General features: G+C 35.9%; 38 non-coding genes across 38 annotated transcripts; all 38 read right to left on the bottom strand.

The window, feature by feature from the left end:
- Positions 1-260: 260 nt before the first annotated feature.
- On the bottom strand, positions 261-346 carry TRNAR-UCU (transfer RNA arginine (anticodon UCU)). Its single transcript is given in 2 exon segments — positions 261-296; positions 310-346. It is a non-coding gene; the product is annotated as a tRNA-Arg (tRNA).
- Positions 347-1231: 885 nt separating this feature from the next.
- TRNAR-UCU (transfer RNA arginine (anticodon UCU)) lies at positions 1232-1317 on the bottom strand. Its single transcript is given in 2 exon segments — positions 1232-1267; positions 1281-1317. It is a non-coding gene; the product is annotated as a tRNA-Arg (tRNA).
- A 400-nt stretch (positions 1318-1717) lies between these two features.
- On the bottom strand, positions 1718-1803 carry TRNAR-UCU (transfer RNA arginine (anticodon UCU)). The gene is given in 2 exon segments: positions 1718-1753; positions 1767-1803. It is a non-coding gene; the product is annotated as a tRNA-Arg (tRNA).
- An 885-nt stretch (positions 1804-2688) lies between these two features.
- Positions 2689-2774, bottom strand: TRNAR-UCU (transfer RNA arginine (anticodon UCU)). Its single transcript is given in 2 exon segments — positions 2689-2724; positions 2738-2774. It is a non-coding gene; the product is annotated as a tRNA-Arg (tRNA).
- Positions 2775-3174: 400 nt separating this feature from the next.
- TRNAR-UCU (transfer RNA arginine (anticodon UCU)) lies at positions 3175-3260 on the bottom strand. The gene is given in 2 exon segments: positions 3175-3210; positions 3224-3260. It is a non-coding gene; the product is annotated as a tRNA-Arg (tRNA).
- A 400-nt stretch (positions 3261-3660) lies between these two features.
- TRNAR-UCU (transfer RNA arginine (anticodon UCU)) lies at positions 3661-3746 on the bottom strand. Its single transcript is given in 2 exon segments — positions 3661-3696; positions 3710-3746. It is a non-coding gene; the product is annotated as a tRNA-Arg (tRNA).
- Positions 3747-4145: 399 nt separating this feature from the next.
- Positions 4146-4231, bottom strand: TRNAR-UCU (transfer RNA arginine (anticodon UCU)). The gene is given in 2 exon segments: positions 4146-4181; positions 4195-4231. It is a non-coding gene; the product is annotated as a tRNA-Arg (tRNA).
- A 399-nt stretch (positions 4232-4630) lies between these two features.
- On the bottom strand, positions 4631-4716 carry TRNAR-UCU (transfer RNA arginine (anticodon UCU)). The gene is given in 2 exon segments: positions 4631-4666; positions 4680-4716. It is a non-coding gene; the product is annotated as a tRNA-Arg (tRNA).
- Positions 4717-5116: 400 nt separating this feature from the next.
- Positions 5117-5202, bottom strand: TRNAR-UCU (transfer RNA arginine (anticodon UCU)). The gene is given in 2 exon segments: positions 5117-5152; positions 5166-5202. It is a non-coding gene; the product is annotated as a tRNA-Arg (tRNA).
- A 399-nt stretch (positions 5203-5601) lies between these two features.
- Positions 5602-5687, bottom strand: TRNAR-UCU (transfer RNA arginine (anticodon UCU)). Its single transcript is given in 2 exon segments — positions 5602-5637; positions 5651-5687. It is a non-coding gene; the product is annotated as a tRNA-Arg (tRNA).
- A 400-nt stretch (positions 5688-6087) lies between these two features.
- Positions 6088-6173, bottom strand: TRNAR-UCU (transfer RNA arginine (anticodon UCU)). The gene is given in 2 exon segments: positions 6088-6123; positions 6137-6173. It is a non-coding gene; the product is annotated as a tRNA-Arg (tRNA).
- A 399-nt stretch (positions 6174-6572) lies between these two features.
- TRNAR-UCU (transfer RNA arginine (anticodon UCU)) lies at positions 6573-6658 on the bottom strand. The gene is given in 2 exon segments: positions 6573-6608; positions 6622-6658. It is a non-coding gene; the product is annotated as a tRNA-Arg (tRNA).
- A 400-nt stretch (positions 6659-7058) lies between these two features.
- Positions 7059-7144, bottom strand: TRNAR-UCU (transfer RNA arginine (anticodon UCU)). The gene is given in 2 exon segments: positions 7059-7094; positions 7108-7144. It is a non-coding gene; the product is annotated as a tRNA-Arg (tRNA).
- Positions 7145-7543: 399 nt separating this feature from the next.
- On the bottom strand, positions 7544-7629 carry TRNAR-UCU (transfer RNA arginine (anticodon UCU)). Its single transcript is given in 2 exon segments — positions 7544-7579; positions 7593-7629. It is a non-coding gene; the product is annotated as a tRNA-Arg (tRNA).
- Positions 7630-8029: 400 nt separating this feature from the next.
- Positions 8030-8115, bottom strand: TRNAR-UCU (transfer RNA arginine (anticodon UCU)). The gene is given in 2 exon segments: positions 8030-8065; positions 8079-8115. It is a non-coding gene; the product is annotated as a tRNA-Arg (tRNA).
- A 399-nt stretch (positions 8116-8514) lies between these two features.
- TRNAR-UCU (transfer RNA arginine (anticodon UCU)) lies at positions 8515-8600 on the bottom strand. The gene is given in 2 exon segments: positions 8515-8550; positions 8564-8600. It is a non-coding gene; the product is annotated as a tRNA-Arg (tRNA).
- Positions 8601-9000: 400 nt separating this feature from the next.
- Positions 9001-9086, bottom strand: TRNAR-UCU (transfer RNA arginine (anticodon UCU)). The gene is given in 2 exon segments: positions 9001-9036; positions 9050-9086. It is a non-coding gene; the product is annotated as a tRNA-Arg (tRNA).
- A 399-nt stretch (positions 9087-9485) lies between these two features.
- TRNAR-UCU (transfer RNA arginine (anticodon UCU)) lies at positions 9486-9571 on the bottom strand. Its single transcript is given in 2 exon segments — positions 9486-9521; positions 9535-9571. It is a non-coding gene; the product is annotated as a tRNA-Arg (tRNA).
- Positions 9572-9971: 400 nt separating this feature from the next.
- On the bottom strand, positions 9972-10057 carry TRNAR-UCU (transfer RNA arginine (anticodon UCU)). The gene is given in 2 exon segments: positions 9972-10007; positions 10021-10057. It is a non-coding gene; the product is annotated as a tRNA-Arg (tRNA).
- Positions 10058-10456: 399 nt separating this feature from the next.
- On the bottom strand, positions 10457-10542 carry TRNAR-UCU (transfer RNA arginine (anticodon UCU)). The gene is given in 2 exon segments: positions 10457-10492; positions 10506-10542. It is a non-coding gene; the product is annotated as a tRNA-Arg (tRNA).
- A 400-nt stretch (positions 10543-10942) lies between these two features.
- Positions 10943-11028, bottom strand: TRNAR-UCU (transfer RNA arginine (anticodon UCU)). Its single transcript is given in 2 exon segments — positions 10943-10978; positions 10992-11028. It is a non-coding gene; the product is annotated as a tRNA-Arg (tRNA).
- A 1371-nt stretch (positions 11029-12399) lies between these two features.
- Positions 12400-12485, bottom strand: TRNAR-UCU (transfer RNA arginine (anticodon UCU)). Its single transcript is given in 2 exon segments — positions 12400-12435; positions 12449-12485. It is a non-coding gene; the product is annotated as a tRNA-Arg (tRNA).
- A 400-nt stretch (positions 12486-12885) lies between these two features.
- On the bottom strand, positions 12886-12971 carry TRNAR-UCU (transfer RNA arginine (anticodon UCU)). Its single transcript is given in 2 exon segments — positions 12886-12921; positions 12935-12971. It is a non-coding gene; the product is annotated as a tRNA-Arg (tRNA).
- Positions 12972-13856: 885 nt separating this feature from the next.
- Positions 13857-13942, bottom strand: TRNAR-UCU (transfer RNA arginine (anticodon UCU)). The gene is given in 2 exon segments: positions 13857-13892; positions 13906-13942. It is a non-coding gene; the product is annotated as a tRNA-Arg (tRNA).
- A 401-nt stretch (positions 13943-14343) lies between these two features.
- TRNAR-UCU (transfer RNA arginine (anticodon UCU)) lies at positions 14344-14429 on the bottom strand. Its single transcript is given in 2 exon segments — positions 14344-14379; positions 14393-14429. It is a non-coding gene; the product is annotated as a tRNA-Arg (tRNA).
- Positions 14430-14829: 400 nt separating this feature from the next.
- Positions 14830-14915, bottom strand: TRNAR-UCU (transfer RNA arginine (anticodon UCU)). Its single transcript is given in 2 exon segments — positions 14830-14865; positions 14879-14915. It is a non-coding gene; the product is annotated as a tRNA-Arg (tRNA).
- Positions 14916-15801: 886 nt separating this feature from the next.
- On the bottom strand, positions 15802-15887 carry TRNAR-UCU (transfer RNA arginine (anticodon UCU)). Its single transcript is given in 2 exon segments — positions 15802-15837; positions 15851-15887. It is a non-coding gene; the product is annotated as a tRNA-Arg (tRNA).
- A 399-nt stretch (positions 15888-16286) lies between these two features.
- Positions 16287-16372, bottom strand: TRNAR-UCU (transfer RNA arginine (anticodon UCU)). The gene is given in 2 exon segments: positions 16287-16322; positions 16336-16372. It is a non-coding gene; the product is annotated as a tRNA-Arg (tRNA).
- A 400-nt stretch (positions 16373-16772) lies between these two features.
- Positions 16773-16858, bottom strand: TRNAR-UCU (transfer RNA arginine (anticodon UCU)). Its single transcript is given in 2 exon segments — positions 16773-16808; positions 16822-16858. It is a non-coding gene; the product is annotated as a tRNA-Arg (tRNA).
- Positions 16859-17258: 400 nt separating this feature from the next.
- Positions 17259-17344, bottom strand: TRNAR-UCU (transfer RNA arginine (anticodon UCU)). The gene is given in 2 exon segments: positions 17259-17294; positions 17308-17344. It is a non-coding gene; the product is annotated as a tRNA-Arg (tRNA).
- An 885-nt stretch (positions 17345-18229) lies between these two features.
- On the bottom strand, positions 18230-18315 carry TRNAR-UCU (transfer RNA arginine (anticodon UCU)). Its single transcript is given in 2 exon segments — positions 18230-18265; positions 18279-18315. It is a non-coding gene; the product is annotated as a tRNA-Arg (tRNA).
- A 398-nt stretch (positions 18316-18713) lies between these two features.
- On the bottom strand, positions 18714-18799 carry TRNAR-UCU (transfer RNA arginine (anticodon UCU)). Its single transcript is given in 2 exon segments — positions 18714-18749; positions 18763-18799. It is a non-coding gene; the product is annotated as a tRNA-Arg (tRNA).
- Positions 18800-19197: 398 nt separating this feature from the next.
- TRNAR-UCU (transfer RNA arginine (anticodon UCU)) lies at positions 19198-19283 on the bottom strand. Its single transcript is given in 2 exon segments — positions 19198-19233; positions 19247-19283. It is a non-coding gene; the product is annotated as a tRNA-Arg (tRNA).
- Positions 19284-19682: 399 nt separating this feature from the next.
- Positions 19683-19768, bottom strand: TRNAR-UCU (transfer RNA arginine (anticodon UCU)). The gene is given in 2 exon segments: positions 19683-19718; positions 19732-19768. It is a non-coding gene; the product is annotated as a tRNA-Arg (tRNA).
- Positions 19769-20166: 398 nt separating this feature from the next.
- TRNAR-UCU (transfer RNA arginine (anticodon UCU)) lies at positions 20167-20252 on the bottom strand. The gene is given in 2 exon segments: positions 20167-20202; positions 20216-20252. It is a non-coding gene; the product is annotated as a tRNA-Arg (tRNA).
- Positions 20253-20651: 399 nt separating this feature from the next.
- TRNAR-UCU (transfer RNA arginine (anticodon UCU)) lies at positions 20652-20737 on the bottom strand. Its single transcript is given in 2 exon segments — positions 20652-20687; positions 20701-20737. It is a non-coding gene; the product is annotated as a tRNA-Arg (tRNA).
- Positions 20738-21621: 884 nt separating this feature from the next.
- Positions 21622-21707, bottom strand: TRNAR-UCU (transfer RNA arginine (anticodon UCU)). Its single transcript is given in 2 exon segments — positions 21622-21657; positions 21671-21707. It is a non-coding gene; the product is annotated as a tRNA-Arg (tRNA).
- Positions 21708-22105: 398 nt separating this feature from the next.
- On the bottom strand, positions 22106-22191 carry TRNAR-UCU (transfer RNA arginine (anticodon UCU)). The gene is given in 2 exon segments: positions 22106-22141; positions 22155-22191. It is a non-coding gene; the product is annotated as a tRNA-Arg (tRNA).
- Between the last annotated feature and the right edge of the window lie 183 nt (positions 22192-22374).

Raw genomic sequence — 22374 nt, 5'->3', positions numbered from 1 at the left:
TTCTTGACACTTCGTGGTTTCTATATATTGATAACAGATAGACATGAACAGAGCATTTTCAAAATTGGATGCAAAAATCGTTGTCTTAAGAGTCCACAAAAAAAGGTGGTTCCAATAACTTACACTAACAAATTAGGGGCCAGAAATGTTTTTATTAAAGACCACTCTAAGCCCTTAACCATAAAGCCTGTTACTGTGCAGTATTTCCTTTTGCCTCATTCTAACATCTGAAAAGTAATTACATGTTACCCAAAAACACACGACTATGGTGGGACTCGAACCCACAACCTTTGAATTGCTATATAGCTCTAGAAGTCCAATGCGCTATCCATTGCGCCACAGAGCCTATATCATCCCACATGCTAGTAAAAAATGTGCCCAGCTAAAGTCTTAATGTGTCTTGCTTTTTTAAGTTAAGGAATACTAAAAAAATCATCATTGGGTCTATCTTTTAGACATACTCAAAAATAGCTCAACTTGAAATTGTTCTTGACACTTCGTGGTTTCTATATATTGATAACAGATAGACATGAACAGAGCATTTTCAAAATTGGATGCAAAAATCGTTGTCTTAAGAGTCCACAAAAAAGGTGGTTCCAATAACTTACACTAAAAAATTAGGGGCCAGAAATGTTTTTATTAAAGACCACTCTAAGCCCTTAACCATAAAGCCTGTTACTGTGCATTATTCCTTTTTGCCTCATTCTAACATCTGAAAAGTAATTACATGTTACCCAAAAACACACGACTCTGGTGGGACTCGAACAAACAACATTTGAATTGCTATATAGCTCTAGAAGTCCAATGCGCTATCCATTGCGCCACAGAGCCTATATCATCCCACATGCTAGTAAAAAATGTGCCCAGCTAAAGTCTTAATGTGTCTTGCTTTTTTAAGTTAAGGAATACTAAAAAAATCATCATTGGGGCTATCCTTTAGAGATACTCAAAAATAGCTCAGCTTTAAATTGTTCTTGACACTTCGTGGTTTCTATATATTGATAACAGATAGACATGAACAGAGCATTTTCAAAATTGGATGCAAAAATCGTTGTCTTAAGAGTCCACAAAAAAAGGTGGTTCCAATAACTTACACTAACAAATTAGGGGCCAGAAATGTTTTTATTAAAGACCACTCTAAGCCCTTAACCATAAAGCCTGTTACTGTGCATTATTCCTTTTTGCCTCATTCTAACATCTGAAAAGTAATTACATGTTACCCAAAAACACACGACTCTGGTGGGACTCGAACCCACAACCTTTGAATTGCTATATAGCTCTAGAAGTCCAATGCGCTATCCATTGCGCCACAGAGCCTATATCATCCCACATGCTAGTAAAAAATGTGCCCAGCTAAAGTCTTAATGTGTCTTGCTTTTTTAAGTTAAGGAATACTAAAAAAATCATCATTGGGTCTATCTTTTAGACATACTCAAAAATAGCTCAACTTTAAATTGTTCTTGACACTTCGTGGTTTCTATATATTGATAACAGATAGACATGAACAGAGCATTTTCAAAATTGGATGCAAAAATCGTTGTCTTAAGAGTCCACAAAAAAAGGTGGTTCCAATAACTTACACTAACAAATTAGGGGCCAGAAATGTTTTTATTAAAGACCACTCTAAGCCCTTAACCATAAAGCCTGTTACTGTGCAGTATTTCCTTTTGCCTCATTCTAACATCTGAAAAGTAATTACATGTTACCCAAAAACACACGACTCTGGTGGGACTCGAACCCACAACCTTTGAATTGCTATATAGCTCTAGAAGTCCAATGCGCTATCCATTGCGCCACAGAGCCTATATCATCCCACATGCTAGTAAAAAATGTGCCCAGCTAAAGTCTTAATGTGTCTTGCTTTTTTAAGTTAAGGAATACTAAAAAAATCATCATTGGGTCTATCTTTTAGACATACTCAAAAATAGCTCAGCTTTAAATTGTTCTTGACACTTCGTGGTTTCTATATATTGATAACAGATAGACATGAACAGAGCATTTTCAAAATTGGATGCAAAAATCGTTGTCTTAAGAGTCCACAAAAAAGGTGGTTCCAATAACTTACACTAAAAAATTAGGGGCCAGAAATGTTTTTATTAAAGACCACTCTAAGCCCTTAACCATAAAGCCTGTTACTATGCATTATTCCTTTTTGCCTCATTCTGACATCTGAAAAGTAATTACATGTTACCCAAAAACACACGACTCTGGTGGGACTCGAACAAACAACATTTGAATTGCTATATAGCTCTAGAAGTCCAATGCGCTATCCATTGCGCCACAGAGCCCATATCATCCCACATGCTAGTAAAAAATGTGCCCAGCTAAAGTCTTAATGTGTCTTGCTTTTTTAAGTTAAGGAATACTAAAAAAATCATCATTGGGGCTATCCTTTAGAGATACTCAAAAATAGCTCAGCTTTAAATTGTTCTTGACACTTCGTGGTTTCTATATATTGATAACAGATAGACATGAACAGAGCATTTTCAAAATTGGATGCAAAAATCGTTGTCTTAAGAGTCCACAAAAAAAGGTGGTTCCAATAACTTACACTAACAAATTAGGGGCCAGAAATGTTTTTATTAAAGACCACTCTAAGCCCTTAACCATAAAGCCTGTTACTGTGCAGTATTTCCTTTTGCCTCATTCTAACATCTGAAAAGTAATTACATGTTACCCAAAAACACACGACTCTGGTGGGACTCGAACCCACAACCTTTGAATTGCTATATAGCTCTAGAAGTCTAATGCGCTATCCATTGCGCCACAGAGCCTATATCATCCCACATGCTAGTAAAAAATGTGCCCAGCTAAAGTCTTAATGTGTCTTGCTTTTTTAAGTTAAGGAATACTAAAAAAATCATCATTGGGGCTATCCTTTAGAGATACTCAAAAATAGCTCAGCTTTAAATTGTTCTTGACACTTCGTGGTTTCTATATATTGATAACAGATAGACATGAACAGAGCATTTTCAAAATTGGATGCAAAAATCGTTGTCTTAAGAGTCCACAAAAAAAGGTGGTTCCAATAACTTACACTAACAAATTAGGGGCCAGAAATGTTTTTATTAAAGACCACTCTAAGCCCTTAACCATAAAGCCTGTTACTGTGCAGTATTTCCTTTTGCCTCATTCTAACATCTGAAAAGTAATTACATGTTACCCAAAAACACACGACTCTGGTGGGACTCGAACCCACAACCTTTGAATTGCTATATAGCTCTAGAAGTCCAATGCGCTATCCATTGCGCCACAGAGCCTATATCATCCCACATGCTAGTAAAAAATGTGCCCAGCTAAAGTCTTAATGTGTCTTGCTTTTTTAAGTTAAGGAATACTAAAAAAATCATCATTGGGGCTATCCTTTAGAGATACTCAAAAATAGCTCAGCTTTAAATTGTTCTTGACACTTCGTGGTTTCTATATATTGATAACAGATAGACATGAACAGAGCATTTTCAAAATTGGATGCAAAAATCGTTGTCTTAAGAGTCCACAAACAAAGGTGGTTCCAATAACTTACACTAACAAATTAGGGGCCAGAAATGTTTTTATTAAAGACCACTCTAAGCCCTTAACCATAAAGCCTGTTACTGTGCAGTATTTCCTTTTGCCTCATTCTAACATCTGAAAAGTAATTACATGTTACCCAAAAACACAGGACTCTGGTGGGACTTGAACCCACAACCTTTGAATTGCTATATAGCTCTAGAAGTCCAATGCGCTATCCATTGCGCCACAGAGCCTATATCATCCCACATGCTAGTAAAAAATGTGCCCAGCTAAAGTCTTAATGTGTCTTGCTTTTTTAAGTTAAGGAATACTAAAAAAATCATCATTGGGGCTATCCTTTAGAGATACTCAAAAATAGCTCAGCTTTAAATTGTTCTTGACACTTCGTGGTTTCTATATATTGATAACAGATAGACATGAACAGAGCATTTTCAAAATTGAATGCAAAAATCGTTGTCTTAAGAGTCCACAAAAAAGGTGGTTCCAATAACTTACACTAAAAAATTAGGGGCCAGAAATGTTTTTATTAAAGACCACTCTAAGCCCTTAACCATAAAGCCTGTTACTGTGCATTATTCCTTTTTGCCTCATTCTAACATCTGAAAAGTAATTACATGTTACCCAAAAACACACGACTCTGGTGGGACTCGAACCCACAACCTTTGAATTGCTATATAGCTCTAGAAGTCCAATGCACTATCCATTGCGCCACAGAGCCTATATCATCCCACATGCTAGCAAAAAATGTGCCCAGCTAAAGTCTTAATGTGTCTTGCTTTTTTAAGTTAAGGAATACTAAAAAAATCATCATTGGGTCTATCTTTTAGACATACTCAAAAATAGCTCAACTTTAAATTGTTCTTGACACTTTGTGGTTTCTATATATTGATAACAGATAGACATGAACAGAGCATTTTCAAAATTGGATGCAAAAATCGTTGTCTTAAGAGTCCACAAAAAAGGTGGTTCCAATAACTTACACTAAAAAATTAGGGGCCAGAAATGTTTTTATTAAAGACCACTCTAAGCCCTTAACCATAAAGCCTGTTACTGTGCATTATTCCTTTTTGCCTCATTCTAACATCTGAAAAGTAATTACATGTTACCCAAAAACACACGACTCTGGTGGGACTCGAACCCACAACCTTTGAATTGCTATATAGCTCTAGAAGTCCAATGCGCTATCCATTGCGCCACAGAGCCTATATCATCGCACATGCTAGTAAAAAATGTGCCCAGCTAAAGTCTTAATGTGTCTTGCTTTTTTAAGTTAAGGAATACTAAAAAAATCATCATTGGGGCTATCCTTTAGAGATACTCAAAAATAGCTCAGCTTTAAATTGTTCTTGACACTTCGTGGTTTCTATATATTGATAACAGATAGACATGAACAGAGCATTTTCAAAATTGGATGCAAAAATCGTTGTCTTAAGAGTCCACAAAAAAAGGTGGTTCCAATAACTTACACTAACAAATTAGGGGCCAGAAATCTTTTTATTAAAGACCACTCTAAGCCCTTAACCATAAAGCCTGTTACTGTGCATTATTCCTTTTTGCCTCATTCTAACATCTGAAAAGTAATTACATGTTACCCAAAAACACACGACTCTGGTGGGACTCGAACCCACAACCTTTGAATTGCTATATAGCTCTAGAAGTCCAATGCACTATCCATTGCGCCACAGAGCCTATATCATCCCACATGCTAGTAAAAAATGTGCCCAGCTAAAGTCTTAATGTGTCTTGCTTTTTTAAGTTAAGGAATACTAAAAAAATCATCATTGGGTCTATCTTTTAGACATACTCAAAAATAGCTCAACTTTAAATTGTTCTTGACACTTCGTGGTTTCTATATATTGATAACAGATAGACATGAACAGAGCATTTTCAAAATTGGATGCAAAAATCGTTGTCTTAAGAGTCCACAAAAAAGGTGGTTCCAATAACTTACACTAAAAAATTAGGGGCCAGAAATGTTTTTATTAAAGACCACTCTAAGCCCTTAACCATAAAGCCTGTTACTGTGCATTATTCCTTTTTGCCTCATTCTAACATCTGAAAAGTAATTACATGTTACCCAAAAACACACGACTCTGGTGGGACTCGAACCCACAACCTTTGAATTGCTATATAGCTCTAGAAGTCCAATGCGCTATCCATTGCGCCACAGAGCCTATATCATCCCACATGCTAGTAAAAAATGTGCCCAGCTAAAGTCTTAATGTGTCTTGCTTTTTTAAGTTAAGGAATACTAAAAAAATCATCATTGGGGCTATCCTTTAGAGATACTCAAAAATAGCTCAGCTTTAAATTGTTCTTGACACTTCGTGGTTTCTATATATTGATAACAGATAGACATGAACAGAGCATTTTCAAAATTGGATGCAAAAATCGTTGTCTTAAGAGTCCACAAAAAAAGGTGGTTCCAATAACTTACACTAACAAATTAGGGGCCAGAAATGTTTTTATTAAAGACCACTCTAAGCCCTTAACCATAAAGCCTGTTACTGTGCATTATTCCTTTTTGCCTCATTCTAACATCTGAAAAGTAATTACATGTTACCCAAAAACACACGACTCTGGTGGGACTCGAACCCACAACCTTTGAATTGCTATATAGCTCTAGAAGTCCAATGCACTATCCATTGCGCCACAGAGCCTATATCATCCCACATGCTAGCAAAAAATGTGCCCAGCTAAAGTCTTAATGTGTCTTGCTTTTTTAAGTTAAGGAATACTAAAAAAATCATCATTGGGTCTATCTTTTAGACATACTCAAAAATAGCTCAACTTTAAATTGTTCTTGACACTTTGTGGTTTCTATATATTGATAACAGATAGACATGAACAGAGCATTTTCAAAATTGGATGCAAAAATCGTTGTCTTAAGAGTCCACAAAAAAGGTGGTTCCAATAACTTACACTAAAAAATTAGGGGCCAGAAATGTTTTTATTAAAGACCACTCTAAGCCCTTAACCATAAAGCCTGTTACTGTGCATTATTCCTTTTTGCCTCATTCTAACATCTGAAAAGTAATTACATGTTACCCAAAAACACACGACTCTGGTGGGACTCGAACCCACAACCTTTGAATTGCTATATAGCTCTAGAAGTCCAATGCGCTATCCATTGCGCCACAGAGCCTATAACATCCCACATGCTAGTAAAAAATGTGCCCAGCTAAAGTCTTAATGTGTCTTGCTTTTTTAAGTTAAGGAATACTAAAAAAATCATCATTGGGGCTATCCTTTAGAGATACTCAAAAATAGCTCAGCTTTAAATTGTTCTTGACACTTCGTGGTTTCTATATATTGATAACAGATAGACATGAACAGAGCATTTTCAAAATTGGATGCAAAAATCGTTGTCTTAAGAGTCCACAAAAAAAGGTGGTTCCAATAACTTACACTAACAAATTAGGGGCCAGAAATGTTTTTATTAAAGACCACTCTAAGCCCTTAACCATAAAGCCTGTTACTGTGCATTATTTCTTTTTGCCTCATTCTAACATCTGAAAAGTAATTACATGTTACCCAAAAACACACGACTCTGGTGGGACTCGAACCCACAACCTTTGAATTGCTATATAGCTCTAGAAGTCCAATGCACTATCCATTGCGCCACAGAGCCTATATCATCCCACATGCTAGTAAAAAATGTGCCCAGCTAAAGTCTTAATGTGTCTTGCTTTTTTAAGTTAAGGAATACTAAAAAAATCATCATTGGGTCTATCTTTTAGACATACTCAAAAATAGCTCAACTTTAAATTGTTCTTGACACTTCGTGGTTTCTATATATTGATAACAGATAGACATGAACAGAGCATTTTCAAAATTGGATGCAAAAATCGTTGTCTTAAGAGTCCACAAAAAAGGTGGTTCCAATAACTTACACTAAAAAATTAGGGGCCAGAAATGTTTTTATTAAAGACCACTCTAAGCCCTTAACCATAAAGCCTGTTACTGTGCATTATTCCTTTTTGCCTCATTCTAACATCTGAAAAGTAATTACATGTTACCCAAAAACACACGACTCTGGTGGGACTCGAACCCACAACCTTTGAATTGCTATATAGCTCTAGAAGTCCAATGCGCTATCCATTGCGCCACAGAGCCTATATCATCCCACATGCTAGTAAAAAATGTGCCCAGCTAAAGTCTTAATGTGTCTTGCTTTTTTAAGTTAAGGAATACTAAAAAAATCATCATTGGGGCTATCCTTTAGAGATACTCAAAAATAGCTCAGCTTTAAATTGTTCTTGACACTTCGTGGTTTCTATATATTGATAACAGATAGACATGAACAGAGCATTTTCAAAATTGGATGCAAAAATCGTTGTCTTAAGAGTCCACAAAAAAAGGTGGTTCCAATAACTTACACTAACAAATTAGGGGCCAGAAATGTTTTTATTAAAGACCACTCTAAGCCCTTAACCATAAAGCCTGTTACTGTGCATTATTCCTTTTTGCCTCATTCTAACATCTGAAAAGTAATTACATGTTACCCAAAAACACACGACTCTGGTGGGACTCGAACCCACAACCTTTGAATTGCTATATAGCTCTAGAAGTCCAATGCACTATCCATTGCGCCACAGAGCCTATATCATCCCACATGCTAGCAAAAAATGTGCCCAGCTAAAGTCTTAATGTGTCTTGCTTTTTTAAGTTAAGGAATACTAAAAAAATCATCATTGGGTCTATCTTTTAGACATACTCAAAAATAGCTCAACTTTAAATTGTTCTTGACACTTTGTGGTTTCTATATATTGATAACAGATAGACATGAACAGAGCATTTTCAAAATTGGATGCAAAAATCGTTGTCTTAAGAGTCCACAAAAAAGGTGGTTCCAATAACTTACACTAAAAAATTAGGGGCCAGAAATGTTTTTATTAAAGACCACTCTAAGCCCTTAACCATAAAGCCTGTTACTGTGCATTATTCCTTTTTGCCTCATTCTAACATCTGAAAAGTAATTACATGTTACCCAAAAACACATGACTCTGGTGGGACTCGAACCCACAACCTTTGAATTGCTATATAGCTCTAGAAGTCCAATGCGCTATCCATTGCGCCACAGAGCCTATATCATCCCACATGCTAGTAAAAAATGTGCCCAGCTAAAGTCTTAATGTGTCTTGCTTTTTTAAGTTAAGGAATACTAAAAAAATCATCATTGGGGCTATCCTTTAGAGATACTCAAAAATAGCTCAGCTTTAAATTGTTCTTGACACTTCGTGGTTTCTATATATTGATAACAGATAGACATGAACAGAGCATTTTCAAAATTGGATGCAAAAATCGTTGTCTTAAGAGTCCACAAAAAAAGGTGGTTCCAATAACTTACACTAACAAATTAGGGGCCAGAAATCTTTTTATTAAAGACCACTCTAAGCCCTTAACCATAAAGCCTGTTACTGTGCATTATTCCTTTTTGCCTCATTCTAACATCTGAAAAGTAATTACATGTTACCCAAAAACACACGACTCTGGTGGGACTCGAACCCACAACCTTTGAATTGCTATATAGCTCTAGAAGTCCAATGCACTATCCATTGCGCCACAGAGCCTATATCATCCCACATGCTAGTAAAAAATGTGCCCAGCTAAAGTCTTAATGTGTCTTGCTTTTTTAAGTTAAGGAATACTAAAAAAATCATCATTGGGTCTATCTTTTAGACATACTCAAAAATAGCTCAACTTTAAATTGTTCTTGACACTTCGTGGTTTCTATATATTGATAACAGATAGACATGAACAGAGCATTTTCAAAATTGGATGCAAAAATCGTTGTCTTAAGAGTCCACAAAAAAGGTGGTTCCAATAACTTACACTAAAAAATTAGGGGCCAGAAATGTTTTTATTAAAGACCACTCTAAGCCCTTAACCATAAAGCCTGTTACTGTGCATTATTCCTTTTTGCCTCATTCTAACATCTGAAAAGTAATTACATGTTACCCAAAAACACACGACTCTGGTGGGACTCGAACCCACAACCTTTGAATTGCTATATAGCTCTAGAAGTCCAATGCGCTATCCATTGCGCCACAGAGCCTATATCATCCCACATGCTAGTAAAAAATGTGCCCAGCTAAAGTCTTAATGTGTCTTGCTTTTTTAAGTTAAGGAATACTAAAAAAATCATCATTGGGGCTATCCTTTAGAGATACTCAAAAATAGCTCAGCTTTAAATTGTTCTTGACACTTCGTGGTTTCTATATATTGATAACAGATAGACATGAACAGAGCATTTTCAAAATTGGATGCAAAAATCGTTGTCTTAAGAGTCCACAAAAAAAGGTGGTTCCAATAACTTACACTAACAAATTAGGGGCCAGAAATGTTTTTATTAAAGACCACTCTAAGCCCTTAACCATAAAGCCTGTTACTGTGCATTATTCCTTTTTGCCTCATTCTAACATCTGAAAAGTAATTACATGTTACCCAAAAACACACGACTCTGGTGGGACTCGAACCCACAACCTTTGAATTGCTATATAGCTCTAGAAGTCCAATGCACTATCCATTGCGCCACAGAGCCTATATCATCCCACATGCTAGTAAAAAATGTGCCCAGCTAAAGTCTTAATGTGTCTTGCTTTTTTAAGTTAAGGAATACTAAAAAAATCATCATTGGGTCTATCTTTTAGACATACTCAAAAATAGCTCAACTTTAAATTGTTCTTGACACTTCGTGGTTTCTATATATTGATAACAGATAGACATGAACAGAGCATTTTCAAAATTGGATGCAAAAATCGTTGTCTTAAGAGTCCACAAAAAAGGTGGTTCCAATAACTTACACTAAAAAATTAGGGGCCAGAAATGTTTTTATTAAAGACCACTCTAAGCCCTTAACCATAAAGCCTGTTACTGTGCATTATTCCTTTTTGCCTCATTCTAACATCTGAAAAGTAATTACATGTTACCCAAAAACACACGACTCTGGTGGGACTCGAACCCACAACCTTTGAATTGCTATATAGCTCTAGAAGTCCAATGCGCTATCCATTGCGCCACAGAGCCTATAACATCCCACATGCTAGTAAAAAATGTGCCCAGCTAAAGTCTTAATGTGTCTTGCTTTTTTAAGTTAAGGAATACTAAAAAAATCATCATTGGGGCTATCCTTTAGAGATACTCAAAAATAGCTCAGCTTTAAATTGTTCTTGACACTTCGTGGTTTCTATATATTGATAACAGATAGACATGAACAGAGCATTTTCAAAATTGGATGTAAAAATCGTTGTCTTAAGAGTCCACAAAAAAAGGTGGTTCCAATAACTTACACTAACAAATTAGGGGCCAGAAATGTTTTTATTAAAGACCACTCTAAGCCCTTAACCATAAAGCCTGTTACTGTGCAGTATTTCCTTTTGCCTCATTCTAACATCTGAAAAGTAATTACATGTTACCCAAAAACACACGACTCTGGTGGGACTCGAACCCACAACCTTTGAATTGCTATATAGCTCTAGAAGTCCAATGCGCTATCCATTGCGCCACAGAGCCTATATCAACCCACATGCTAGTAAAAAATGTACCCAGCTAAAGTCTTAATGTGTCTTGCTTTTTTAAGTTAAGGAATACTAAAAAAATCATCATTGGGTCTATCTTTTAGACATACTCAAAAATAGCTCAGCTTTAAATTGTTCTTGACACTTCGTGGTTTCTATATATTGATAACAGATAGACATGAACAGAGCATTTTCAAAATTGGATGCAAAAATCATTGTCTTAAGAGTCCACAAAAAAAGGTGGTTCCAATAACTTACACTAACAAATTAGGGGCCAGAAATGTTTTTATTAAAGACCACTCTAAGCCCTTAACCATAAAGCCTGTTACTGTGCAGTATTTCCTTTTGCCTCATTCTAACATCTGAAAAGTAATTACATGTTACCCAAAAACACACATCTCAGGTGGGACTCGAACCCACAACCTTAGAATTGCTATATAGCTCTAGAAGTCCAATGTGCTATCCATTGCGCCACAGAGCCTATATCATCCCACATGCTAGTAAAAAATGTGCCCAGCTAAAGTCTTAATGTGTCTTGCCTTTTTAAGTTAAGGAATACTAAAAAAATCATCATTGGGGCTATCCTTTAGAGATACTCAAAAATAGCTCAGCTTTAAATTGTTCTTGACACTTCGTGGTTTCTATATATTGATAACAGATAGACATGAACAGAGCATTTTCAAAATTGGATGCAAAAATCGTTGTCTTAAGAGTCCACAAAAAAAGGTGGTTCCAATAACTTACACTAACAAATTAGGGGCCAGAAATGTTTTTATTAAAGACCACTCTAAGCCCTTAACCATAAAGCCTGTTACTGTGCAGTATTTCCTTATGCCTCATTCTAACATCTGAAAAGTAATTACATGTTACCCAAAAACACACGACTCTGGTGGGACTCGAACAAACAACATTTGAATTGCCATATAGCTCTAGAAGTCCAATGCGCTATCCATTGCGCCACAGAGCCTATATCATCCCACATGCTCGTAAAAAATGTGCCCAGCTAAAGTCTTAATGTGTCTTGCTTTTTTAAGTTAAGGAATACTAAAAAAATCATCATTGGGTCTATCTTTTAGACATACTCAAAAATAGCTCAACTTTAAATTGTTCTTGACACTTCGTGGTTTCTATATATTGATAACAGATAGACATGAACAGAGCATTTTCAAAATTGGATGCAAAAATCGTTGTCTTAAGAGTCCACAAAAAAGGTGGTTCCAATAACTTACACTAACAAATTAGGGGCCAGAAATGTTTTTATTAAAGACCACTCTAAGCCCTTAACCATAAAGCCTGTTACTGTGCATTATTCCTTTTTGCCTCATTCTAACATCTGAAAAGTAATTACATGTTACCCAAAAACACACGACTCTGGTGGGACTCGAACCCACAACCTTTGAATTGCTATACAGCTCTAGAAGTCCAATGTGCTATCCATTGCGCCACAGAGCCTATATCATCCCACATGCTAGTAAAAAATGTGCCCAGCTAAAGTCTTAATGTGTCTTGCCTTTTTAAGTTAAGGAATACTAAAAAAATCATCATTGGGGCTATCCTTTAGAGATACTCAAAAATAGCTCAGCTTTAAATTGTTCTTGACACTTCGTGGTTTCTATATATTGATAACAGATAGACATGAACAGAGCATTTTCAAAATTGGATGCAAAAATCGTTGTCTTAAGAGTCCACAAAAAAAGGTGGTTCCAATAACTTACACTAACAAATTAGGGGCCAGAAATGTTTTTATTAAAGACCACTCTAAGCCCTTAACCATAAAGCCTGTTACTGTGCAGTATTTCCTTATGCCTCATTCTAACATCTGAAAAGTAATTACATGTTACCCAAAAACACAAAACTCTGGTGGGACTTGAACCCACAACCTTTGAATTGCTATATAGCTCTAGAAGTCCAATGCGCTATCCATTGCGCCACAGAGCCTATATCATCCCACATGCTAGTAAAAAATGTGCCCAGCTAAAGTCTTAATGTGTCTTGCTTTTTTAAGTTAAGGAATACTAAAAAAATCATCATTGGGGCTATCCTTTAGAGATACTCAAAAATAGCTCAGCTTTAAATTGTTCTTGACACTTCGTGGTTTCTATATATTGATAACAGATAGACATGAACAGAGCATTTTCAAAATTGGATGCAAAAATCGTTGTCTTAAGAGTCCACAAAAAAAGGTGGTTCCAATAACTTACACTAACAAATTAGGGGCCAGAAATGTTTTTATTAAAGACCACTCTAAGCCCTTAACCATAAAGCCTGTTACTGTGCATTATTCCTTTTTGCCTCATTCTAACATCTGAAAAGTAATTACATGTTACCCAAAAACACACGACTCTGGTGGGACTCGAACAAACAACATTTGAATTGCCATATAGCTCTAGAAGTCCAATGCGCTATCCATTGCGCCACAGAGCCTATATCATCCCACATGCTAGTAAAAAATGTGCCCAGCTAAAGTCTTAATGTGTCTTGCTTTTTTAAGTTAAGGAATACTAAAAAAATCATCATTGGGTCTATCTTTTAGACATACTCAAAAATAGCTCAACTTTAAATTGTTCTTGACACTTCGTGGTTTCTATATATTGATAACAGATAGACATGAACAGAGCATTTTCAAAATTGGATGCAAAAATCGTTGTCTTAAGAGTCCACAAAAAAGGTGGTTCCAATAACTTACACTAACAAATTAGGGGCCAGAAATGTTTTTATTAAAGACCACTCTAAGCCCTTAACCATAAAGCCTGTTACTGTGCATTATTCCTTTTTGCCTCATTCTAACATCTGAAAAGTAATTACATGTTACCCAAAAACACACGACTCTGGTGGGACTCGAACCCACAACCTTTGAATTGCTATATAGCTCTAGAAGTCCAATGCGCTATCCATTGCGCCACAGAGCCTATATCATCCCACATGCTAGTAAAAAAATGTGCCCAGCTAAAGTCTTAATGTGTCTTGCTTTTTTAAGTTAAGGAATACTAAAAAAATCATCATTGGGGCTATCCTTTAGAGATACTCAAAAATAGCTCAGCTTTAAATTGTTCTTGACACTTCGTGGTTTCTATATATTGATAACAGATAGACATGAACAGAGCATTTTCAAAATTGGATGTAAAAATCGTTGTCTTAAGAGTCCACAAAAAAAGGTGGTTCCAATAACTTACACTAACAAATTAGGGGCCAGAAATGTTTTTATTAAAGACCACTCTAAGCCCTTAACCATAAAGCCTGTTACTGTGCATTATTCCTTTTTGCCTCATTCTAACATCTGAAAAGTAATTACATGTTACCCAAAAACACACGACTCTGGTGGGACTCGAACCCACAACCTTTGAATTGCTATATAGCTCTAGAAGTCCAATGCGCTATCCATTGCGCCACAGAGCCTATAACATCCCACATGCTAGTAAAAAATGTGCCCAGCTAAAGTCTTAATGTGTCTTGCTTTTTTAAGTTAATGAATACTAAAAAAATCATCATTGGGGCTATCCTTTAGAGATACTCAAAAATAGCTCAGCTTTAAATTGTTCTTGACACTTCGTGGTTTCTATATATTGATAACAGATAGACATGAACAGAGCATTTTCAAAATTGGATGCAAAAATCGTTGTCTTAAGAGTCCACAAAAAAAGGTGGTTCCAATAACTTACACTAACAAATTAGGGGCCAGAAATGTTTTTATTAAAGACCACTCTAAGCCCTTAACCATAAAGCCTGTTACTGTGCAGTATTTCCTTTTGCCTCATTCTAACATCTGAAAAGTAATTACATGTTACCCAAAAACACACGACTCTGGTGGGACTCGAACCCACAACCTTTGAATTACTATATAGCTCTAGAAGTCCAATGCGCTATCCATTGCGCCACAGAGCCTATATCAACCCACATGCTAGTAAAAAATGTACCCAGCTAAAGTCTTAATGTGTCTTGCTTTTTTAAGTTAAGGAATACTAAAAAAATCATCATTGGGTCTATCTTTTAGACATACTCAAAAATAGCTCAGCTTTAAATTGTTCTTGACACTTCGTGGTTTCTATATATTGATAACAGATAGACATGAACAGAGCATTTTCAAAATTGGATGCAAAAATCATTGTCTTAAGAGTCCACAAAAAAAGGTGGTTCCAATAACTTACACTAACAAATTAGGGGCCAGAAATGTTTTTATTAAAGACCACTCTAAGCCCTTAACCATAAAGCCTGTTACTGTGCAGTATTTCCTTTTGCCTCATTCTAACATCTGAAAAGTAATTACATGTTACCCAAAAACACACATCTCAGGAGGGACTCGAACCCACAACCTTAGAATTGCTATATAGCTCTAGAAGTCCAATGCGCTATCCATTGCGCCACAGAGCCTATATCATCCCACATGCTGGTAAAAAATGTGCCCAGCTAAAGTCTTAATGTGTCTTGCCTTTTTAAGTTAAGGAATACTAAAAAAATCATCATTGGGGCTATCCTTTAGAGATACTCAAAAATAGCTCAGCTTTAAATTGTTCTTGACACTTCGTGGTTTCTATATATTGATAACAGATAGACATGAACAGAGCATTTTCAAAATTGGATGCAAAAATCGTTGTCTTAAGAGTCCACAAAAAAAGGTGGTTCCAATAACTTACACTAACAAATTAGGGGCCAGAAATGTTTTTATTAAAGACCACTCTAAGCCCTTAACCATAAAGCCTGTTACTGTGCAGTATTTCCTTTTGCCTCATTCTAACATCTGAAAAGTAATTACATGTTACCCAAAAACACACGACTCTGGTGGGACTCGAACCCACAACCTTTGAATTGCTATATAGCTCTAGAAGTCCAATGCGCTATCCATTGCGCCACAGAGCCTATATCATCCCACATGCTAGTAAAAAATGTGCCCAGCTAAAGTCTTAATGTGTCTTGCTTTTTTAAGTTAAGGAATACTAAAAAAATCATCATTGGGTCTATCTTTTAGACATACTCAAAAATAGCTCAACTTTAAATTGTTCTTGACACTTCGTGGTTTCTATATATTGATAACAGATAGACATGAACAGAGCATTTTCAAAATTGGATGCAAAAATCGTTGTCTTAAGAGTCCACAAAAAAGGTGGTTCCAATAACTTACACTAAAAAATTAGGGGCCAAAAATGTTTTTATTAAAGACCACTCTAAGCCCTTAACCATAAAGCCTGTTACTGTGCATTATTCCTTTTTGCCTCATTCTAACATCTGAAAAGTAATTACATGTTACCCAAAAACACACGACTCTGGTGGGACTCGAACCCACAACCTTTGAATTGCTATATAGCTCTAGAAGTCCAATGCGCTATCCATTGCGCCACAGAGCCTATATCATCCCACATGCTAGTAAAAAATGTGCCCAGCTAAAGTCTTAATGTGTCTTGCTTTTTTAAGTTAAGGAATACTAAAAAAATCATCATTGGGTCTATCTTTTAGACATACTCAAAAATAGCTCAACTTTAAATTGTTCTTGACACTTCGTGGTTTCTATATATTGATAACAGATAGACATGAACAGAGCATTTTCAAAATTGGATGCAAAAATCGTTGTCTTAAGAGTCCACAAAAAAAGGTGGTTCCAATAACTTACACTAACAAATTAGGGGCCAGAAATGTTTTTATTAAAGACCACTCTAAGCCCTTAACCATAAAGCCTGTTACTGTGCAGTATTTCCTTTTGCCTCATTCTAACATCTGAAAAGTAATTACATGTTACCCAAAAACACACGACTCTGGTGGGACTCGAACCCACAACCTTTGAATTGCTATATAGCTCTAGAAGTCCAATGCGCTATCCATTGCGCCACAGAGCCTATATCATCCCACATGCTAGTAAAAAATGTGCCCAGCTAAAGTCTTAATGTGTCTTGCTTTTTTAAGTTAAGGAATACTAAAAAAATCATCATTGGGGCTATCCTTTAGAGATACTCAAAAATAGCTCAGCTTTAAATTGTTCTTGACACTTCATGGTTTCTATATATTGATAACAGATAGACATGAACAGAGCATTTTCAAAATTGGATGTAAAAATCGTTGTCTTAAGAGTCCACAAAAAAAGGTGGTTCCAATAACTTACACTAACAAATTAGGGGCCAGAAATGTTTTTATTAAAGACCACTCTAAGCCCTTAACCATAAAGCCTGTTACTGTGCAGTATTTCCTTTTGCCTCATTCTAACATCTGAAAAGTAATTACATGTTACCCAAAAACACACGACTCTGGTGGGACTCGAACCCACAACCTTTGAATTGCTATATAGCTCTAGAAGTCCAATGCGCTATCCATTGCGCCACAGAGCCTATATCATCCCACATGCTAGTAAAAAATGTGCCCAGCTAAAGTCTTAATGTGTCTTGCTTTTTTAAGTTAAGGAATACTAAAAAAATCATCATTGGGTCTATCTTTTAGACATACTCAAAAATAGCTCAACTTTAAATTGTTCTTGACACTTCGTGGTTTCTATATATTGATAACAGATAGACATGAACAGAGCATTTTCAAAATTGGATGCAAAAATCGTTGTCTTAAGAGTCCACAAAAAAAGGTGGTTCCAATAACTTACACTAACAAATTAGGGGCCAGAAATGTTTTTATTAAAGACCACTCTAAGCCCTTAACCATAAAGCCTGTTACTGTGCAGTATTTCCTTTTGCCTCATTCTAACATCTGAAAAGTAATTACATGTTACCCAAAAACACACGACTCTGGTGGGACTCGAACCCAAAACCTTTGAATTGCTATATAGCTCTAGAAGTCCAATGCACTATCCATTGCGCCACAGAGCCTATATCATCCCACATGCTAGTAAAAAATGTGCCCAGCTAAAGTCTTAATGTGTCTTGCTTTTTTAAGTTAAGGAATACTAAAAAAATCATCATTGGGTCTATCTTTTAGACATACTCAAAAATAGCTCAACTTTAAATTGTTCTTGACACTTCGTGGTTTCTATATATTGATAACAGATAGACATGAACAGAGCATTTTCAAAATTGGATGCAAAAATCGTTGTCTTAAGAGTCCACAAAAAAGGTGGTTCCAATAACTTACACTAAAAAATTAGGGGCCAGAAATGTTTTTATTAAAGACCACTCTAAGCCCTTAACCATAAAGCCTGTTACTGTGCATTATTCCTTTTTGCCTCATTCTAACATCTGAAAAGTAATTACATGTTACCCAAAAACACACGACTCTGGTGGGACTCGAACCCACAACCTTTGAATTGCTATATAGCTCTAGAAGTCCAATGCGCTATCCATTGCGCCACAGAGCCTATATCATCCCACATGCTAGTAAAAAATGTGCCCAGCTAAAGTCTTAATGTGTCTTGCTTTTTTAAGTTAAGGAATACTAAAAAAATCATCATTGGGGCTATCCTTTAGAGATACTCAAAAATAGCTCAGCTTTAAATTGTTCTTGACACTTCGTGGTTTCTATATATTGATAACAGATAGACATGAACAGAGCATTTTCAAAATTGGATGCAAAAATCGTTGTCTTAAGAGTCCACAAAAAAGGTGGTTCCAATAACTTACACTAAAAAATTAGGGGCCAAAAATGTTTTTATTAAAGACCACTCTAAGCCCTTAACCATAAAGCCTGTTACTGTGCATTATTCCTTTTTGCCTCATTCTAACATCTGAAAAGTAATTACATGTTACCCAAAACACACGACTCTCGTGGGACTCGAACCCACAACCTTTGAATTGCTATATAGCTCTAGAAGTCCAATGCGCTATACATTGCGCCACAGAGCCTATATCATCCCACATGCTAGTAAAAAATGTGCCCAGCTAAAGTCTTAATGTGTCTTGCTTTTTTAAGTTAAGGAATACTAAAAAAATCATCATTGGGTCTATCTTTTAGACATACTCAAAAATAGCTCAACTTTAAATTGTTCTTGACACTTCGTGGTTTCTATATATTGATAACAGATAGACATGAACAGAGCATTTTCAAAATTGGATGCAAAAATCGTTGTCTTAAGAGTCCACAAAAAAGGTGGTTCCAATAACTTACACTAAAAAATTAGGGGCCAAAAATGTTTTTATTAAAGACCACTCTAAGCCCTTAACCATAAAGCCTGTTACTGTGCATTATTCCTTTTTGCCTCATTCTAACATCTGAAAAGTAATTACATGTTACCCAAAACACACGACTCTCGTGGGACTCGAACCCACAACCTTTGAATTGCTATATAGCTCTAGAAGTCCAATGCGCTATACATTGCGCCACAGAGCCTATATCATCCCACATGCTAGTAAAAAATGTGCCCAGCTAAAGTCTTAATGTGTCTTGCTTTTTTAAGTTAAGGAATACTAAAAAAATCATCATTGGGTCTATCTTTTAGACATACTCAAAAATAGCTCAACTTTAAATTGTTCTTGACACTTCGTGGTTTCTATATATTGATAACAGATAGACATGAACAGAGCATTTTCAAAATTGGATGCAAAAATCGTTGTCTTAAGAGTCCACAAAAAAGGTGGTTCCAATAACTTACACTAAAAAATTAGGGGCCAAAAATGTTTTTATTAAAGACCACTCTAAGCCCTTAACCATAAAGCCTGTTACTGTGCAGTATTTCCTTTTGCCTCATTCTAACATCTGAAAAGTAATTACATGTTACCCAAAAACACACGACTCTGGTGGGACTCGAACCCACAACCTTTGAATTGCTATATAGCTCTAGAAGTCCAATGCGCTATCCATTGCGCCACAGAGCCTATATCATCCCACATGCTAGTAAAAAATGTGCCCAGCTAAAGTCTTAATGTGTCTTGCTTTTTTAAGTTAAGGAATACTAAAAAAATCATCATTGGGGCTATCCTTTAGAGATACTCAAAAATAGCTCAGCTTTAAATTGTTCTTGACACTTCGTGGTTTCTATATATTGATAACAGATAGACATGAACAGAGCATTTTCAAAATTGGATGCAAAAATCGTTGTCTTAAGAGTCCACAAAAAAGGTGGTTCCAATAACTTACACTAAAAAATTAGGGGCCAAAAATGTTTTTATTAAAGACCACTCTAAGCCCTTAACCATAAAGCCTGTTACTGTGCATTATTCCTTTTTGCCTCATTCTAACATCTGAAAAGTAATTACATGTTACCCAAAACACACGACTCTCGTGGGACTCGAACCCACAACCTTTGAATTGCTATATAGCTCTAGAAGTCCAATGCGCTATACATTGCGCCACAGAGCCTATATCATCCCACATGCTAGTAAAAAATGTGCCCAGCTAAAGTCTTAATGTGTCTTGCTTTTTTAAGTTAAGGAATACTAAAAAAATCATCATTGGGTCTATCTTTTAGACATACTCAAAAATAGCTCAACTTTAAATTGTTCTTGACACTTCGTGGTTTCTATATATTGATAACAGATAGACATGAACAGAGCATTTTCAAAATTGGATGCAAAAATCGTTGTCTTAAGAGTCCACAAAAAAGGTGGTTCCAATAACTTACACTAAAAAATTAGGGGCCAAAAATGTTTTTATTAAAGACCACTCTAAGCCCTTAACCATAAAGCCTGTTACTGTGCAGTATTTCCTTTTGCCTCATTCTAACATCTGAAAAGTAATTACATGTTACCCAAAAACACACGACTCTGGTGGGACTCGAACCCACAACCTTTGAATTGCTATATAGCTCTAGAAGTCCAATGCGCTATCCATTGCGCCACAGAGCCTATATCATCCCACATGCTAGTAAAAAATGTGCCCAGCTAAAGTCTTAATGTGTCTTGCTTTTTTAAGTTAAGGAATACTAAAAAAATCATCATTGGGTCTATCTTTTAGACATACTCAAAAATAGCTCAACTTTAAATTGTTCTTGACACTTCGTGGTTTCTATATATTGATAACAGATAGACATGAACAGAGCATTTTCAAAATTGGATGCAAAAATCGTTGTCTTAAGAGTCCACAAAAAAGGTGGTTCCAATAACTTACACTAAAAAATTAGGGGCCAAAAATGTTTTTATTAAAGACCACTCTAAGCCCTTAACCATAAAGCCTGTTACTGTGCATTATTCCTTTTTGCCTCATTCTAACATCTGAAAAGTAATTACATGTTACCCAAAAACACACGACTCTGGTGGGACTCGAACCCAAAACCTTTGAATTGCTATATAGCTCTAGAAGTCCAATGCACTATCCATTGCGCCACAGAGCCTATATCATCCCACATGCTAGTAAAAAATGTGCCCAGCTAAAGTCTTAATGTGTCTTGCTTTTTTAAGTTAAGGAATACTAAAAAAATCATCATTGGGTCTATCTTTTAGACATACTCAAAAATAGCTCAACTTTAAATTGTTCTTGACACTTCGTGGTTTCTATATATTGATAACAGATAGACATGAACAGAGCATTTTCAAAATTGGATGCAAAAATCGTTGTCTTAAGAGTCCACAAAAAAGGTGGTTCCAATAACTTACACTAAAAAATTAGGGGCCAGAAATGTTTTTATTAAAGACCACTCTAAGCCCTTAACCATAAAGCCTGTTACTGTGCATTATTCCTTTTTGCCTCATTCTAACATCTGAAAAGTAATTACATGTTACCCAAAAACACACGACTCTGGTGGGACTCGAACCCACAACCTTTGAATTGCTATATAGCTCTAGAAGTCCAATGCGCTATCCATTGCGCCACAGAGCCTATATCATCCCACATGCTAGTAAAAAATGTGCCCAGCTAAAGTCTTAATGTGTCTTGCTTTTTTAAGTTAAGGAATACTAAAAAAATCATCATTGGGGCTATCCTTTAGAGATACTCAAAAATAGCTCAGCTTTAAATTGTTCTTGACACTTCGTGGTTTCTATATATTGATAACAGATAGACATGAACAGAGCATTTTCAAAATTGGATGCAAAAATCGTTGTCTTAAGAGTCCACAAAAAAGGTGGTTCCAATAACTTACACTAAAAAATTAGGGGCCAAAAATGTTTTTATTAAAGACCACTCTAAGCCCTTAACCATAAAGCCTGTTACTGTGCATTATTCCTTTTTGCCTCATTCTAACATCTGAAAAGTAATTACATGTTACCCAAAACACACGACTCTCGTGGGACTCGAACCCACAACCTTTGAATTGCTATATAGCTCTAGAAGTCCAATGCGCTATACATTGCGCCACAGAGCCTATATCATCCCACATGCTAGTAAAAAATGTGCCCAGCTAAAGTCTTAATGTGTCTTGCTTTTTTAAGTTAAGGAATACTAAAAAAATCATCATTGGGTCTATCTTTTAGACATACTCAAAAATAGCTCAACTTTAAATTGTTCTTGACACTTCGTGGTTTCTATATATTGATAACAGATAGAC

Source organism: Rhinoderma darwinii, chromosome 4 (assembly GCF_050947455.1).
Source record: "Rhinoderma darwinii isolate aRhiDar2 chromosome 4, aRhiDar2.hap1, whole genome shotgun sequence".
Taxonomy (NCBI): Eukaryota; Metazoa; Chordata; class Amphibia; order Anura; family Rhinodermatidae; genus Rhinoderma; species Rhinoderma darwinii.
The sequence above is the reverse complement of the archived record's forward strand: the minus strand, read 5'-3'. Positions and strand labels throughout refer to the sequence as shown.